Genomic DNA, 19,126 nt, shown 5'->3' on the forward strand with positions numbered 1-19,126 from the left:
CATGTCTACGTCTGGCGCGCCGCCGCCGCGCACCGGCTTTCATACGGAACGAAGGAGCGCATGCCCAGTTGTCCGTGACGTCACGTCTGACTCGCGGCGCATGCGCAGTAATGCGCAGCTGGTGGCGATGTCGTAGGCGAAGTGGTGCGAAAGCTATGCACAGTGTACGGGCGGCGCGCGCAGACGCGCCGGGATGACGCGACGGTGCATGCGCAGTAGCGCGCAACTGGCGGGAGCTCGGCGGAGCCGTATCTGTGTCGTGGCGAAGCGATCGCGTACCTGCGCCGGTGGTTACTAGGCAACGCGAGGTGACGTCACCGCTCCGCGGAGTTTTTCTGTCTACGACAGACAGATTACGCTCCCTGCGATCTCCAATTACTCCTGTCTTGCGCTAGCTGATTCCAATTTCCACCTGCAAATTTCCAATCTTCATTACCCCGCCTAGTTTTCTGCCGTCCTCGACTGCGCTTCCCTTCTGTTGGCACCCATTCTGTAACTCTAATGGTCCACCGGTTATTCACACTTCGTGATTGATCATCAGTGATAGAACAGAGATCTGTTGCAGCGTCGGCGATATCAACAGCGGACTTTCTATTCTCTTAATCTCTATCTCCCCTTTTCCCTTCCCCCAGTGTAGCGTAGCCAACCGGGCTCAGTCCTGGTTAACCTCCCTGCCTTTCATTAAATAATTTTCTCTCTCTCTCTCTCACTTCGTGAGTAGAGGGCGCCATCCGGGAAAGCTTAATTAAGGTCAGTTTCCAGGCCCTGTGGTGCAGATAGTGCCACCTTCGATAAACGCGCCTCATAACAACTCTCCTGACATTGTTTCACTTACAGATATCTTTATTCCGTGTAATGACAATCGACAATGTCGGTCCGCGCCATGCGGCAGATTGGCATCAAAAACACTTCATTTTGTATGGTGGGATGGGCGATGGTCTGCACCGGCCGTCGCAGCAGTCCGTGTGATTCTCGCACTGAAATCAAAGATACCACACAGTAAGCTCTTGAACAAGAATTATTCAGAAACGTGTGTCTATAATTCCAAGAAAACTGTTGGTATACGTAGACGGCAGCGTGTCTCATAATCAGATAGTAGTTTGGGCACGTAATACTCTAGAATTTAATTAATTTTAACTAGACGGCAGATTAATTCTGGGATGACACAAGAGTTCGGCATCCGCGAAGCCTAGTACAAAGATGTGGAACTGAAGATGAAGACTGTGTATGATTCTCATGCCTATGCTCTTGGAGTTTCGAGGCTGAGGAACTACTTCTTCCTTCTGGGGTTTTACGTGCCAAAACCAGTTCTGATTATGAGGCACGCCGTTGTGGAGGGCTCCGGATTAATTTTGACCACCTGGGGTTCTTTAACGTGCACTGCAACGCAAGCACACAGGCGTTTATGCATTTCGCCTCCATCGAAATGCGGCCGCCGCGGCCGGGATTCGATCCCGCGACCTCGTGCTCAGCAGCGCAACGCCTTAGCAAACTGAGCCACCGCGGCGGGTGCTGTGGAACTACGGTGTGAACAGTTAGCTTATAAAAGCCCGTAGAACCCCCTTTTATTTCTCTACTGTACCACGCTTCAGTGCTCAAAATTGATGGTACCACAGCTTTTCTTTCTCTTTTTTTTTCTTTTTTTGCTATTAATTCTGCCACCACGATGGCCGCGTGATGCCTGTAGTAAACTACATTTTTAGCGCCAACTTAAGTAAACTGCATGCATAAAAATATTATGCAATGCTCTATGGCTTTAGAGCAATGGCAGTAATTTTATTTTAGAGTAATGGGAGTAATGGTAATTTTGACAGCACACCGCCGCCCATAGCGGTGCTGCAACAACATTGAAATCAGTTGCTAGGCTGGTTATTTCATATACGAACGGCTAGGGACGTCACTTCCCACGTCGCAAGCTGCCATCGCCGCGGCAGCTTGCGCAACAGTAATCTTTAGCGGGAAACGTGCGCGGGGAGCGCTACGAGCTTCGCATTGCTATCAGGAGCGCCTTATCAATTATGTGGTTGGGATGCTTGTTTTGAGCTTGTTCTTTATTGAAACGTATGCTGTTTTGGATGTTGCATGCGTGATTCCAAAAAAAAATGTATGCACTGTTCGCTTCACTTTGCTCCGTGCTTGTAACCTCTACCTTACGGGGTTATGAGCCATTGATGAGTCGCTGCTTGTAGCCTCTGCCTCACGGGGGTATGAGCCATTGCTCTGCCCTGTACTGCCGCCGGGATCGGAACCACCATTGTTTTCTGTCGACATTACACCACGAAACCCTGGCATCCCAGCTATAGACAGCTTTGCTGTAAAAACAGCATCGCTGCAAAAAACGCTTTGAGCATTGACAGAGCGCTGCCGTTTATGTAGTAGAAATCTAATATCGTAACAAGCGTGCCCCTTCAGCGCTGACGAAATGCCTGGCATCTGTGTTGTAGAACACGAAGACTGAATCAACGTGGCCTTCAAGGCGCTGAAGGAGTGCTGACGTCTATGCAGTAAAAGAATGAAGAGCGAAATAACTGCGGATTTCAAACGCTGGCACTGCAACCGTCTGTAGTAGTCGAAGAAAAACTAAGTGGACGTGCCGAGTTCGTCCAAATCGCATTGAAAACGGAATTATTTCCGTTGACGAGCTGATCTCGTCCAAAGCAAAATCGTCCAGTATCGCGTTTAAGCTCGGCCAAAACACCTGAATGGGTTAAATTTAAAAGAACCTAGTAATTTGTAAACGCAAACACACAAGTACCCTCTTGTGTCACATCACGCATCGCACTCACACCCCGCCTTCTCCATTTCGCCAAGATAAATTTAATAAAAAGGAAGAAAAGAAACCAGCTCCGCAGGTGGTCAACACTGATACGGTGCAACTCAAATTCCCATCCGCGTTGTTTTTCATGGACATTGCCGTCAAGCAGTTGTTTCTTGGGGTGCAGCTACAGCGACCGTGTCGCTTGGGTGGTATAACATATCGGGTTTTACTTTCGAAGCCTTACGGTACGGCAATTTATAAAGAAAGATGCAAGGGTCCGAAATTGTACCCTCATTTCTCTCTTGTGGCAAAAGTTGTAGAACTTCCTGTGTTGCAGGCAACCCCTGGATATCGTGAGTGCTATGAACAGCACCAGGAGAGCTCCGCAGATTAGTCTCCCGCACATCTGCAAAAAAAAAAAAAATGTTATAAATTTTTTTTCGTGCGGTGAAACCACTGCTCTGTATCGACAAGCTACAAAATGCGGCATAACGCGTAGCATAGATGTCAGCGCTGCCATTATAAGTTTCGGCGTACACACAAGACCTCCGCTGCATGGCATATGCGAAGGAGCTCAGGGACATGCGGGGCCCAGTTACAATAAATTGCCCTCACATGAATCTTTATTTTTTTATTTTTATTTATTTATTGTTTTGAAAATTTTGTACTTGTCTGCAAGCTTTGAAGAATTTTGGGTCGACAAGCGGTGAACAGCTGAGAAAAATCGGAACGCTATCTGTAAGCACTTATTTGAGGACTATCTTTTAGGGGCGAAGCTCCTTATAGCGGCACCCGTTCGTCCCCGTCGTCGTAGTAGTAGTGTGTAACCAGTCTGAGAAAAATGAGAAAAAAAAATTCCGAAGTTGTGTCCGTAGCGCGGAATCGAACCAGGGACCCCTCGCTTCCGAGCGCGCGGCGTTAGCCCACTACGCCACGAAGCGGACATGGACACACGCACCACGATGGCAATAAATACCCAACATTAACGAAAGACCGCGTTTCTAGCGCGTTTCTAACGCGTTTGTGCTAGCGCGTTACGGCCCGTGTAAGAAGCTGGTGTAAGACGCTGTGGCCTCTCCGCCTTACCTTCAACGCGTTTCGAACGCGCTGCCCAAAGCGGTGGCAAGTCAAGTTCATGTCGAGGAGCGTTTATGAATACGGGGGGTATACTCTCTCAGCAGTCATGTGATGGCGTCGGCAAACGCGGTGCACGTTCCGGCATGTGTAAATGGCTGCGTAAGACGCTGTGGCCGCTCCCCCTTACTAGAGAGTACTGCACGTTTCTAACGCGTCTGTGCTAGCGTCCCCTTAAGCGGGAGATCCGATGATTCCCTCCGGAGCTTCGCCCACTCATCATCATTCACCCCGTGGATATGCTGTGAATTTTTTTTTCTTTTGCTTACTACGCACTGTTCAGTCTCTAAAAGCAGTATATCACGATACACATCTGCTGGAAGTCTCAAGAACATATAAGTAAAAAAAAATTATCTGCGTTTGTGACTTCAAACTGAACAGTCTCTGGCTACCCTGCACCGGGCCGACTTACTGCCACGTCCACTCATAGGTGACGCCATGACGTCACCTGCTTCGTTACACAGCGCTGTCCCAACTAATGCGACGCGTTCGGCGCGGTGTTTGCGTTTGCATCGCTGACGTAACACACATAGGAAAGACTTCACGGAACAGCAGGCGCACAACTCTACCGAGGAAGAATCGAAAATGAGGTCGTCACGTCGGAACGCTTCCGACAGGACCGCTGCTGGGACCTTCGCTTATTCCTCGGAGCCGGGGTCACAACGCGTTCGCCTGCGATGACTCCTCGTCTGAAACGAATTTTCTGCTCGCCACCAGTGCGCGCCATCCGCTTACACGTATAATTTTCTAGATCAGATGCGAAAGTGCGAACCGTGTGTTGAGACGGTTGCCACGCTTCGCCTTTCTCGTACCGTATTTGAATGACGTGTGCCACGAGCCGCTTGCGTCATTCAGTCAGATGGCCGCACGTTTCCTTCTGTTCACACTCCAACAAAGATGCAGACCCAGCGGCACACGTTTAGCCCACGCGATGACCACTCGTTCTTTCACTTTTCTTTGCCTTCTCCACGAGCTGTCAGAAGCTCATTACTTCGTGTCGACGGCGCGGACAAGTTTTGAGCGCGGTCTTTCCTTCAAACCCTTCTCTGCAGCTGCCACCAACGTCGCGTACGGACAATCGCGTTCGCCGCCGTAACGAGAACTTCGAAATCGTTTAGAGCGTGATTAACCCTGTTCGCGCGCTGAACTACAATACCGCGCCTATTGAATAGCCACCGCTAAGGCCCGCTTTGTGTTTCCGTGTGTCGCGTAGGGTCAATTCGCCTGTTGTTACGAGATTCAACAACAAAGAAAATGAGTGCCACTTAGCTGCGCGTGCCGCGTAGCGGAAATCACTCACTGTCGGATGGGAGTTGGCGGCACGTCAGCCGGTGTCAGGTGATGCGCGGTCCTGTGCGGGGTCGTGCATCGAGGACAACCTTCGTAAGAAGAGCTCTCTATCGTTCGTGCCTGCAGCGCCCATATGTTGTTGCGCTGGATTCAGAAAAGTGTGGAGGTGTTTCGGTGAACTGTTTTATTGTGAGGATGAATACACTTTGTGTCTTCGATGAAGCTTTCCTATGAAATGCTTGCCCGGTTGAAAACATTCGGTTTCTACGAAAGAGGTTCTGCACATGCGTTCTAGCTTTTTCAAACGTTATATCCTTCGTCGGTGTTGCAGCTCGAAGAATAGTTGTTAAAACTCGGCTAGGCGACTTTTAAGGACTGGCAGAATCTTTTCGTGAAAACATTCGGGCTCTTTCGAAGGCACAGCTCAAATTATGAAAGCCCGCAATCATTACATGTAGACTGCGTACATTAGATCTCACAGGAGACTCGCTGTGAATATTTTTACATCACCAATATTGCCGTACACCAATGCACACTGTATGTGAATAGTATTAAATGGAACTGCATCGCTAGGCACAAACGCTACATTTTTGTGTGCGCTCACCAATGTGGTCGTGTGTGCTACACTAGAAGCATTTTCAAGCGTTTTATTTTTTACGTGCAGTATTCCTCTATGCACTTCAGTGAAGAAAGAAACTCGGTACTTATACGCTGCATACCTTCTCGTTAGGAGAATTGCACTGGAATAGATGCGCCGATGAGCGAAATCAATATCATCAAACAAGCAGCCGTCATTATACCTCAAGGCTTCACAACATACGACCCGACAACAGATCTTTAGCGGTCCATGGCCGACTTTAGTCTTCTGCAGTATGCTGATGCTGCAAACGCAGGATGCTCATTTAGATGAGAAAAAAGACAGCTTATCCGCCAAACACAGTGCACGACATGAATCGTTCGCAGCGTCAGAGACATTAAAATGCGCATGCGCAGTTCCCTTGTTGAGGGCGTATAAGAAAGGCGCATGACCACTGAACGTATTCGTGACGTTAGCAACGCCATGACCGCATTGTTGGTACAGCGTCCATGATCAAATTTAACATCCCAAGACGCTTCAACTGAGTAACACCAAACAGGCGGCCTTTTCGCGAGCAAAAGATGCAACGTTTCCCACTAAAGTGTGGCCCAAGTGGTTGTCACAGAAGTTGGTCTTGGATCTCGCTGGTTTTGTGTTGTGCAGCCCTGCTATACATATACATTTAACCACAGTGGTTCCTCAGGCAGGCACTAGCTTTTCCCACCTCTTTTCACTGAGTTCGCAAATATCCTGATTGTAATACATAAATAATACATCATGCTCATGTGGACTTCGACGCTCTTTCGAATGTATAGTGCGCGTAAGAACGAGAATTACAGAAGTTGAACTCTCTGCATGAAAGCTTTTATTGAGGGAAGCCAGCTTTTCAAGCGTCTGGACATACGATGCACACGTCCTTAAAGCTGGCTTCACCACGGTAGGATGGCTAATGGGGAGGCGCTTGCTTTTCTAATTACTCTACCGCTACAACTGCCATCTAGCCTTTAATTCCGCGGCGAAACAACCTTGATGTGCCGCTTGTGGCTGGGAGTGACGTTCACGAACGCTTACTGTTATCGTACGGAGTAAGCTTACTCCTATCGTATGAGGCAAGCCCATACCACATGGTATGGGCTTGCGCAAGCACACCGCAGCTCACACCCATAACACAGCCCACCACACGACAATGGGCGGCAGCTCCGTCTAGCTCCGACTCGACGGACCAGCTCAACCTTGTCAACCGAGCTAGAAGGGCAACTAAGGCCGCTGGACTCCTGTACTGAAGGGGCCACCCACTATTGAGCGGAGGAGCTACCTACGCTCATGTGCTCTTTTGCATCAAGTTCATTCTCTCTCTCTCTCTCTCTCTTACTATCGTATGGGAATGGCCAAGAGCCCGATGTGCGTCTCCTGTAGCTGCGAGGAAACTTGGGCAGTGATATTGTTTTAGATGCGAGAGCCTCTTATGCTCGGGGCAGTGTCCATTCTGCGGCGTCCGCACCCATACTGCGCTTGCGCAACTCTCCCTCATTCTCCTCTCCTACGCAGGTGCGCGCTCTCCTCCTCCCCTCTCCCGCTCTCCACCACAGGTGCGGCGCAGCAAATCATTGCATATAACTCTCTCACTCTCTCCCTATCTCTCTCACTCTCTCCCTCGCCGCGCAAGTGTTGCGGCGCAGTATAAAGCGCGCGTTTGCTGTGCTTCCGTCATTCTCTCTCTGTGGAACGATGTGCGAAACGCCATGAACAACGTCAACGTCGGCGCTAGTTGCAGCGGCAGCGCCACCGCCGCGGAGCAGAGGAAGGCTCGGGAAGCCGAACGTAAACGTCAGCGTCGGCAAGCGGACCCCGAACTTCAGGCCAGGGAAGCCGAACGTAAACTTCAACGTCGGCAGGAAACTTCTACGGAAGCAACACGGGCTCGGCACGCCGAAGTGGAACGTCAGCGTTATCAAGCCGACCCCGAACTCCGGGCTCGGAAATTCGAAGCGCAACGGCAGCGTCGAGCGGCAGCTCCCGGTCCCGAAGCGACGAGGCAACGCGAGTCTGCGGCCAGAGCAGCAACACGTTCGAGGCCATTACAACGCCCGGGCTTCGACGGTGCTGACGCGCGGTTCAAGCGCGTCAGCACCACTTTACCTCGCAAGGAGCATGGTAGAGTACACCAAGACCTACAGACACGTGCCCTTCATACTCGCAGGGGACTTCAACGTAGACATACTGACAACCGATTGGCTGGTGCAGCACATGAAGGACGTATACTCTTTGCGATGCATTTCCCAAGATCACAAGCAACCCACCACCATCAGCGGAACATGCATAGACCTCGTCTTCGCAAATTTCAAACTCGACCCTCTGCAGCAAGACCCATTGACGCTACACTTCACCGACCACAACGCCATCGTCTTCAAGATACCGCGCGCGCCGACGCTAGCAATCAAGTACGATCTCTAAATAAAAACGCAACAACCCCGTACAAACGTCTCCTCTCTTCTCAATACATTCTCTCACTCTTTCATTGGGTTGTGTTCCCAAGTGAAACGAAACGGAAACTCGATGCGCACCCACCGCGATGTTTCGCATCCCACCATGGTTGCCCGTACGGTGAGATGATGTGATTTTTTAAAGACGATAGTCTTGTTTGGGGAACTTAAACGCTGAAAATTTGGTCTGTCTGTCTGTCTGTCACCCGATTCAGCCACCCGGCCAAAGTTGGACCACTTGCTTACCGCCCACACTACTTAAACTGGTACGGCTGTTCATACTTGTGAACGTTATCGATCACAAAGTAAATATTACGCATATCTGAGGCACCACATCACTAGGTAAGTATTAGGAGGTGTGTTCCTTTAATAGAAAATACATAGATACGTAACTCTAAAGACCCTAGTTTCTTAAGCTGCGCTGAAAATGCCATGCTATGCGCGCCGACGAACGACGTTCCCCGACTGCGCGCCGACGAGCGCCCTCTGCCATGGAGGAAGGAAACCCTCTGCACAAGCTCATGTTTCCCGATGTATTGCCAGATGGCGTCCATGTCTCACGCAGCGCCTCCTCAATTTTATCAATGCCAGCCAGATGCGGCCGATTCAACATAAAGGAAGCGCTGTCTGAGGCAGGGCAAAACATAAATGGCCGCTTGATGAAATAATGCGGTAAAATGAAATCTGTTCAAACAAACCTTCATGCCAGGAGGGAAATGGTACGAGAACAGCATCACGGGTGGCCGCGGATCAGACCAGCACTCATGTAGTACGGCCGGCAGAAGACTATCGTCTTTCGACGACATTTGCAGCGAAGCACGCAGATACGCGGCAAATTTTTTTTTTGTTTGTTTGTTGTTATATGAGTGTTCTTTTACAGCGAAGCTGTTTAGGGCTCACTCTTCGATGGTCGCTTCCGGATGTAGAAAAAAACTCTCAGTGGCTGTATGCTGTATGTGCGAGTGAAAGCGCGCGAGGGCGAGGGACGCGCGCTTTCACAGGGAGCGAACGCGCGGCGGAGAGCAAACGCGACTTCCCAGTGGAAGGGTAGCGGTGGGCGAGGAGGGCATCGAGGCACCCTAGACTGTGCGTGTGTGTGCCCGCTCTCCCACTACGGCGCATGCGCGCCGCCCTGCCGGCCTATGCCGCCTGGACCGCCGACTCTGGGTTCTCGTCCGCCTCTCCCCTAACAGTGTCGACAACGGCGTTTAGCCGTTCCGTCACGTAGACATCGCCCTAGCGCTCTTATCAGTTGCCCTTATCATTCGCCATGGCCCGGCCACGTGCCGTTCGTTCGGAGGAACAACGTAACGAGCGACGGGGAACTGGCGACTGAGGACAGCGGGAAGGCAGCGTGGGAGGGAGGGGTTGCGGCTTCTGCTCTGCGAGCAACTTGTACTTTGCGCGGCGCCGGGCGGTCGCGCGCAGCGTATCTTGAAAGTGATCTGCGACATGGCTCCTACCTTTGTATGCGCTGTGCTTTCGCCGCTCAGTTTCCCTTAAAGCGATAGACCGCATGAACCTTCGCCCGCTGCGGCTGGCGCGCTTGCTCACGCCAGCGTTTTGAGAGCGGTTGTGTGCTGTCACACAAACAACGCGCAGAACTGTTTTCGACGGCGGCGGCGTTTTGCCCGCGTTCGCACCGAACGCGCACGGCGTTGGTGACGTGTTTATGAAGAACGTGCCAACCTTTGCCGTACGCCCTATGGCGGTGTACCGCAGCGACCATAAGGCCATGGTCCCTGTGGTCACTAAATAAATGAGAACCGCCGGATCATATATATTTCTCATTCTTTAATAGTTCAAATAACCAAATGCACCATCACATCTTAATAGTCATAATTGGAAATACATAATTCCCACCATATAGTGACAGCTTCGCTGGTCTTCCATCACCACCCCAGTGGAAGGGCTGACAGTTTGTTTTTTTTTTTTTTCCCACAGCGAAGCTGTATATGGCTAGGTTCTGACCAAAAGTGCGTGCGTCGACAGGGTATGTAGAAAAAAGTCGCGTCGACAACATTGAATCCACAGTAGCCTGCTTCGCGCCGGGGGTCCTCCATGACTCCGGAGTGGATGACGGAATAATAAAACGTCATTTTGTACCCACCAATGTCTGTGCCTCATTTCCTTGTGACGTCGACATCGCTCTAGCGTCGTTATCAGCAGTTGTACTTTGACCTTGCTATGGCCAGGACGCGCGTAGTCTGCACTGAAGAAGAAGAACGTGCATGGAAAGAGCGCCGGCGTGAGCAGCAGCGAGAATGGGCGCGAAGGCGACGGGGAGCCGTTATAACCGAACGCGTGTCGTCCGAAGGATCCGCAACGTCGGGTAGCCGCTCGGTTGCCGAAGCATCGGCAACCAATTGCAGTATATCACAGTGACCACAAAGCCATGGTTACCATGGTGACAAAGAAAAGAGAAAACACAAGACGATAACAACAACGAAGTTATGTGTATGTGTCTTTATTCAATAAATACAGCAATTAACTATATGTAGCTCAATATGGTCATCAACAAGTACAGCTTCGCTGCTCTTCCATCTTCACATAGTGGAAGGGCTCTTAATTGTTATTTTCACGTTTATTTCTCTATTATTGACGGCTGCGAGGGCAAGAGACGTGTATAGCCATGAAAGGCATCCACTTATTCAATCAACGCATGTCTGTAAACGTCGTGCGTGAAGAATGATCGTGATATATGCATATTGGCCCGAACAGCACGCATGTGCATTTTACGCCGATGCTGGCTGAATTCGCGTATACTGCGCTTGTCTATTCGCGCATGTGCACGCACGATGCGTATTTCGCGTGAAATGCAGCGTCTCTATAGTCGCGGTTGCACGCTCCATCGCACGCGTGCCTGCATGCGCTGGAGACGAGCTTGCGCAACCGCGAAAACCCCGCCACTGCTGGCAGCATGCAGCCATCACCGTTATTCGGGATTGGCGAGCACCGTTTCAAGGCTGTGGGCGTTCTTTCTCACGCGCTTCGACGTTGAGTCGGGTGCAGGTTCTTTCCGGAAGACATGTCCTCTCTTTGGTTCCGGATTACGGTAATTACGAGCGTCGATGTGGCGCGGTCAAGGCGCGCTCCCGGGAAATGTTTGTATTTGTGCGTGCCTCACGGCCGATGCGTGAAAGGATCGCCCTTGTGATTTCAATGGTCAGGTATATAACACGCTTTTGCGTTCTTGCTTGATTTGTAGGCGTCATGAATAGGCAACTGTCTCTTATTTATTTTTATTTTTTAATTTCAGAGGTCTTCTTGCGTGTTGCTACTCTGCTGTCTTGGGACAGCTCACATTATTTCTTATTTTTTTTTAACTGCCGTTGAGTACATAAGCTAGGAACAATCGCAAAGGACAAAGGTGCCCTTTCTTCTGACTTGCTGTGTTTGGACAGGTTGCGCTTAGTGTGGGTGTCGATAACCATTGAGGTTTGAAGCCAGATTACGAGAAATTGACCATCCGTACCCTCATGTGCACATTGGCTTCTAAACGCACGCCGATGTTACAAAAAACGGTAGTGTCGCATATTTCTCTCTCTCTCTCTGCTCTTTTTGCGCTTCACAAGCAATACCTTTCGTTTAACTGAAACCGAGCAGCACGCTTAAACTAAACAACGTGAACATCATTAAAGCTACTTTTCAGTCTGATTCACGGCAGAACAGGATTATAGCAGGAGTCAACATGGGAAGTCGTCTGCATAATCGATCTGTGCCCAATCGCGCCTCTCTCCTTCTGGTTGTATACTGTACTGAACCTAACTCTGAGCCCCACGAGGACGACACTCTCTTGCTTAGAAACGGGTTACACCACGTCGTTCCGAAACTTTTGGCGCTGAAAGCTCACCTGTCCGAGTCAGGTATAAGTAGGTGCAGGTGTCAGCATGTCATCGTGGTTAGGAAGGAAAAGGGAGGGGGTGCGAGCAGGTATTATTTTCGTCTTGTTTGGTTTTATTTCTTTCTATCTTCTCTTCCCACTCAAGCCATTTGATGGGGCAATGAACGAAACTTGGTTAATCACTGCTTTGGATAAGTTCAGGGTCATCGAGGCGCCGACGATCGCATACGAGGCAGCAAGAGCAGTTTCACGGTCGGCAGCATTGTTTAAACATGCACCATGGTGCGGACGTTGCTCCCTACGTTTGTGTTAACGCATCACCACTTCTCATTCAAGCTCTCTTTCTCTCTCTCGCTCAAATTATCTCGAATTTTCTGCGTACGTCTGACCGCGTTGTTCAGGCTCAGTGGCGCTGTAATTGCAAGTCTCGCCGCCACCGGAGCGCATTCCCGTGAAATCGGACGGTTTTCAACCCAACATCAGAGCATTCTCGAGGAAGCGATTCGCGCCTTTCAAGCTGTCTGAAGTTCGTCTGAGCAGTCAGGTCGAAGGCATCCCACATGAAATGCCGCTTCTACTAAAGTTACGGTCGACATACGACGCCTTCCCCGAGCCGGCATGGTGTTGCGAACCAGTTTTAGCAACCCACTGATCGAAACCGCCGTGGGCAGGGCGCGGCCATCTACGGCTGCGCTGACTGGGATAACGATGGCCACCGGCCTCTCTAGCGTACATTTGTGAGTCAGATTTCATAATACGAGACGTGCAGTTAGTGTTTTCAGATATCGATTTTGAATAGCGAGGCAAGAATGGTCGCGAACAAATTGTCCAGCTTTTCGGGCAGATAAAACTTGATGTACGAGTACAGGGATGCAGGATTCACTGCGTGGAATGGGGGGTATGGGTCAGGTGATTGCTGGCACAAAAATGCAACGTTGTATCCGTCTATATACATGAACACAGCGCTCGCATGCACGATCGCACGCACGCAGTTGCTGACTCACTCCATCAGATCTACCCTTGCCTGCTGGGTGGCGGTAAACAGAAGGTAACCGCTTGCGAGCATTCTGGCGGATAGAGAGAATTTCTATATCGAAACTATGCAGCGTTACCTAGTTATCTAATACGGAGACCCTAACGGTGGCACGGACACCAGCTGCGACGTTGATCCTAACTCCGCGCCTAACCGTAATAAAACCTAGCAGCTAGGAATAATGATATAATGGGCCATAAAGAGTGATCCACGTGAAATTCAGTTGGCTTGTCAATAATTCCAATAATGCACCATAACCACGCAGCTAGTCCGCGCAGCAACAGAGCTGGGTCACAGTCATTTCCATGCATATTACAGATACCGGGCGTGACACCACAAATATTTACCGTTCCGAAAGGAGAAGAGGTGGGGGGAGGGGGGGGGGGGAAGACATAACATGTAGTTAGTTTTCCATTGGTTTCAACAGCCTGGTTTAAAAATGACCACATTGCAGCTTTTAGGTCCCCCCTATGTTGACATGCGTTCGCTTTGTCCTCGCGCAACATAATACCAGTCATTTCCGTACTACATTATTTCTCCCGCGTGCAGCCAGTGCGGAACCACCTTTTGCGTGGTTCAAAATGCAACGAAATGCAGCATTTGTACTGCACCACTTTTTTTCTGCTCTTTTTCAACTTTCACGACTTTAAGCAATGGGTGATGAATCACCTCCAGTCTTCGAGAAAGCATGTCATTTGCATTACGTCATGCTCTTCTCGTCGAGAGAACCAGCGTTTTCTCTCGCCCTTCTCAGCAAATGTGAATACGTGGAAATGAAAACTGACAACGGCATATACAACATACCTAGAGAAAAAAAAAAAACAAAGAAACCGGACTTGTTCTAAGCTCCCCCATTGAGTGCTGCGGCAGTGTATAATCTCCCGTAACACACACACACACACAAGCCCACGTGCACGGAATAATAAACGTCTCGAGGATGAAGTGGATGAAGTCCGTATGAATCACGCATGCAGTTGCAATCGTACGGGTAAAACGGGAGCCGTTCGCATCTTAACTCGCCACGACGGCGACGATCTCACAAGCTTGGCATGTTGTGTACTAATACAGTGAGCAGCGCAAGTGATCGTGCACGCGGCCTCGTTCGCGCGTTTGAAAGGTGCGCCAGCCACGATCTCACGCGAGGTCATGACGAAGACAAAAAAAAAAAAAACGAATAATTCGGCATCAAAAGCGAGCAATGCTTCGCGACTACTTTAAAAACGCAGGCGCCACACGACCTTCGTGCGCTATCAAGAAATATGAAGATGCCAGCCACAGCGAGCTTCATGGTCAGCCATTTGCGCTCCTTCGTTATCTATTCTTCGCATCGTATCTCTGCTCATTGTTCGTTGCGCGTCGACAGCCAAGCTCTTAACTGTCTAAAATCGACTTAGTGGAGAGGTTCTACCGGATTTTGATGGAAGTGGCATCGATTCGTGTGAGTGTATTGAGTTCTTAAATCATATATTTATTCCTGTAATAAACAATCTTCGTTCTGCTTTCATTCGCTCTCTTGTAGAGTTTTCAGAGAAGATGCATCTTTGAGATAGCAGAGAGCATCCTGAGATAGAAAATCCAATACAAATGATAGAAAAAGAAAACGTCGCATGTTTCCCCTGGCAAACCTTCGCGGTGAAGCCGGCGAAGACTTGAAGATCACAAGATTAGCTACACAAGCCACGAACCTATCGCGACGGACTGGATGAAGTGAAGAGAAAAACAAAATGGTAATAGATACGAAGGAAATAATAAAACCAGCATTCGCAGAAAGCGATCCTATTGGCTAGTTGTTTTACGAGAGAGCTTTCAACTTTCGCGAGGCATTGTGCTTCCAATAGACAGGGGGAAGCAAGTGCAAGGCGCTACATTTTTTTAAATTTATTTATTCATTATACCTTACAGGCACATTGAAGGGCATTGAATAAGAGGGGTACCAGTTTCTACATAACAGAGAAAAAGTTAGCATCAAATAAAATTGCAACAAAACAAAGATTACAATTGTACTGTGAAACATCATTATGCAATGTTATCAAAGACTGTATTCAGGTTATCACGAAAGAAATACAGACAGAAAGAAACCTTGATAACAGCGTGACGCCAGGCACGAACGCATTCATGTTTGAATGACACGGTGACTGCTGAGGGCGAGATGTCAACGGGTAGGATAAAAAGTATTTCACTATTTTTGTCTTTCTCATCTGAATAACGCGTGGTGAACAAATCAGCTGTTGTAATTCACCTAAGACCCATTCGGAATCCTTTTTCAAACACTGGTATAATACAGGTGATATAGCGATGTTTCAGGCCCCCATTCCATCAAGCTGTCGGTACGGGATTTCTCGCCTTGAGGACCTCCCCAATTTTTTTTGGAAAACTATGAAACCGAAAATGAAAACAAAATCAGCAAGGTGATTGCCCCCCGTGAGAACACTTTCAAGTTAGCACTGACGCTAAGCGCTCGCATTGTAATCCATGATAGCGCCAACGGCAGTCAATAATACGCCTCGTCTTTATTTAAACCCAAAGGATATGTTCGGTGTTCAGTGGTGTTGGATTTGCGGGAAAGTGAGCGCTTGGCTGCCACTTCACTCCCACTTCCGCGCCCTTGCGGGCCAAGCACTTCCGACGTCGTCGCCGCGGGAGGCTAAGCTGATGGGAGAGAGAGCTAGCACTGCTGCCTCACTGCCTCACATCAGCGTCACAATTTTTTTTTTCAGCAAGCCTGCACTTGATAAGTCCACATAATGCCGACATCCCGCGCGATCCTTCTAAAACCCTTCAGCCAGCGTCCTAAGAGCTAAATAAAAGTATGAAGCGTACGCAGCATACATATATTCATTTCCCTGAGCAGAGGAAAGTCCCGTCGTCGGCACGCGTTACGGCAAGATAGACGTGACACACCGCCTAGTAATTTCCCATTGCGTCGCTCGGTACCGCACCCGCGTACCGCTTAGTACACGGTCTCCCACTGACATACACACGGACAGTATCCACAAGTCGCATGCCGACTCCACTACGCGCGCGCGCGCGCGCGCATCTTTTAGAAAACTTCTCCAGCGTCCGCGCGTGTTCTTCCGCCTCGTGACCCGGTGCACGTCGGTATTGCACGATTCTATGTTTGGACTGCGCGCGCTCACGCAATCACCACTTCCGTCACGAACCACCACCGCTGGCGACAGAAACAAAACCGCCGCTGACGCAAGAATTGTTCTCGCGCGCACTTCCCCGCCGGGAGCATCGCGCGGTCGGCTAAATTTGCCGCATCGCGATAAGATGCGCGGGAGGCGGCATATAGTGCGGTGGCAGGAACGGTGGCAGGCGCGCGACGGCGCGCTGGTGCGCTGAATCGGCGCGCGACCGCAGATCGCTACGGGAGAGTGACTCCGTGGCCACGTGTGGAGCGTCTCGCCGCGTTTGCTGACCGAGAGCGGCATCCTACGTCATCGCCGCGGAGGAAAGTGGTTGCGAAAGAGGGTCACCGATTGCGGCGAGCGTACTGCACGCGTCGGAAAGGTGTACGCCGGCGTGCAGTGTATACTGACGACTCGCACGCGTGTGTCTGTATGCGCAATATACAGCTAGAAGAAAACCCCTGGTGGTTTTTAACGCCTACTTTCATTTGTTTTTGATATATTCAAGCACACAGTGCATCCGTGACTCAAGTGTCCTCCCATCATTATTTTGGAGGTTGGCTCTCACTACGAGAGAAGGATTATATAATATTGAACGGGGTTGCACCTGCGCAACAAGGAATAAGGAGGAACATTTTATAGTTCTTATTTGTTTCCTTCTTACTGAAATTATAGGCTATATCAAGGAGAAGTCGTGAGGAACAACGCACCTCACCTCTTCTCACAAAGTGTTTTTTGTGCGCCAAAGAAAGCGAAACTGAAGCGAATAATTCTCATTAGGATGGCCTGTAAACACTCGCCGGAAAACTAACACGCGAGTCTGCTTCGCGGCGTGTTTCAATCGCACGCACACACGCATGCACATATGTTGTTCCCCCCATCACTTTTCCCTGTTGCTGTGGGTTACAGCAGAGCCCTTTTACTGAATTAACGGGTGGTTTCACATAACACACTCAAACATTATGACAAGGTCTTTTACTTCACACTTTCGGAAAATAATATTCGCCATACGGATGCAATGAATGCATAGCACTTTGTCTTGACGTTTGGCCTCTTCCTTATTGGCCCTCGCGAGCGCTAGCATCGAATTTTGCTATAACCTGCTGAGACCCGAACACAACTATGGAACATAACCGCTCTTCAAATTGGTTTTTATTGTCTACTGTTATGCTACGAACTTGAAAAAATAGTTTTTAAAACTTATATACCATGGTTAGATGCCAAAAGCTGCGTCTCCATGTGCGTGAAAAAATAAATAATAACTGTCTCCATCATCTCCTCAGGTTTTCTACGGTAAAAACTGCATTTCATTGATTAAACGCAAAGATGAAGATAGAACAACGTGTAGCACATTGTCATGTAGCTCCCGCTTCGGGTATTTTCACACAATCTCGTTGATTTCGAAACATACCTCAAGGTTCTGGCTTCCAGCCTTCTGGGACAATGGAGAGGTGTAGATCAATTTAGTTTCAAATTTCTCAAAAGCGGATGACAAGAACATGAGTAAACCACTTCTTTACGTTGGACACCGGCTACACATGCACCGCACTTCATACCCAGAATGAATATTTTGCCTAATCACTTCCAAGTGAACTTCGAATAGTTGTTGAAGGTAATGTGCAATGTATTGTACAAGGAGTCTCAGGAGGATAATACACTCCCCGATGTTCGTTGATCTGGACTTGAAGCATTGTGTTCAATTCCTCAGTGAATATTATACTTCACGACACATCGTCCCTGTCGGCTTACCCAGAATCCCTAGTCTATACAGGTGGCCGCAGCAAAAACAAGCGTTCTCCGCGACCCCAAGGTCGGCGCCTCTGGACCGCCCGCCGCCCACTAGTCACGGCCGCTGCTCATCGGGGACCCGGTCCGTGCCGTCGCAGGTCAGCACAGCCTGCAGCTGATTCATGCGATTGCTAAACTCGCCGCCGAAGTCGCCGACGCCACGCCGCGTTGCTTTCTCCAATCTTCGCCGCCGTCTCGCAAGTGTGCCACTGCAGTCTATGGGCCGCAACTGCTGCTGGTGGTCTTCTCCCCACTGCGTGGTCTCCAGCTGTTTCCCTCTCGCGAGGCTCGTTGGGCGGCTGCTGCTGTTATTGAGAGAGAGAGAGAGAGAGCGAAAGATTGTGTGTTGTGCGCTGTCGCACTACGCGGCCTGCGTTCGCGCAATGTCCCGTACACGACGAACGACGGTTCGGCCCGCACGCATACAGACATATACGCCGTGGGGCTACAGCCTTCGCTGCCTGCTGCGGCAGAGGCTCGCCAACAGGAGGCAGTGTCGTTTCACGCCTCGATGAGCGCGGGCGCCGTTCGTAAACGACGAGGTGATTCTGGAGACAAATTCGCTCTCATTCATCATATGTGTTTTCTCCTCCAAAGCCTTTGTGTGCCAGTTGCAGTGACGGTGGCGATCATAACGCATCCCCTTCTCCTCCTTCTCCTCCTCCGATTCGTGGCTAACTTTTAGTTTCTTTGTTGCCGCTGTTGCTGCTCTCCCTCCAATGCGATGAAACTTAAAGACGAGGGACGGTGAAAAAAGCCAAGGCCACGAGCAGAGCAAGCTAGTGTATTGCTTAGGCGATGCCGGCCGGCTGCCAAGTCGGGCTGGTTTGAAGCGGTCTTTATTCCGCTCCTCCAGCTTCTCTTTGATGGTCGAGTATAAGCTGATTCTGATTCTGAAGCACGGGCGTGAACCTCGAGCGTTTACAGGCTTCGCGCCAATGATGTACTCGTTCGATGCTGCCACGAAATTATTGTGCACGTGCTCTAAATCGAGTACTCCGGGCAGGGCACTAAAAAAAATGGTCTGCGCTGACGAAGTCCATCGATTACTCGAGAATAATACTATCTGATACATCAATTGCTCCTTT

The 19,126-nt window shown here is 49.8% G+C and overlaps 1 long non-coding RNA gene across 1 annotated transcript; it reads right to left on the bottom strand.

Annotated features, from left to right (window-relative positions):
- Nucleotides 1-831: 831 nt before the first annotated feature.
- LOC119455082 (uncharacterized) lies at nucleotides 832-5,524 on the bottom strand. Its single transcript, XR_005192763.2, has 3 exons — nucleotides 5,193-5,524; nucleotides 3,048-3,164; nucleotides 832-977 (listed from the first exon to the last, which is right to left on the bottom strand). It is a non-coding gene; the product is annotated as an uncharacterized LOC119455082 (long non-coding RNA).
- Between the last annotated feature and the right edge of the window lie 13,602 nt (nucleotides 5,525-19,126).

Source organism: Dermacentor silvarum, chromosome 6 (genome assembly GCF_013339745.2).
Source record: "Dermacentor silvarum isolate Dsil-2018 chromosome 6, BIME_Dsil_1.4, whole genome shotgun sequence".
NCBI lineage: Eukaryota > Metazoa > Arthropoda > Arachnida > Ixodida > Ixodidae > Dermacentor > Dermacentor silvarum.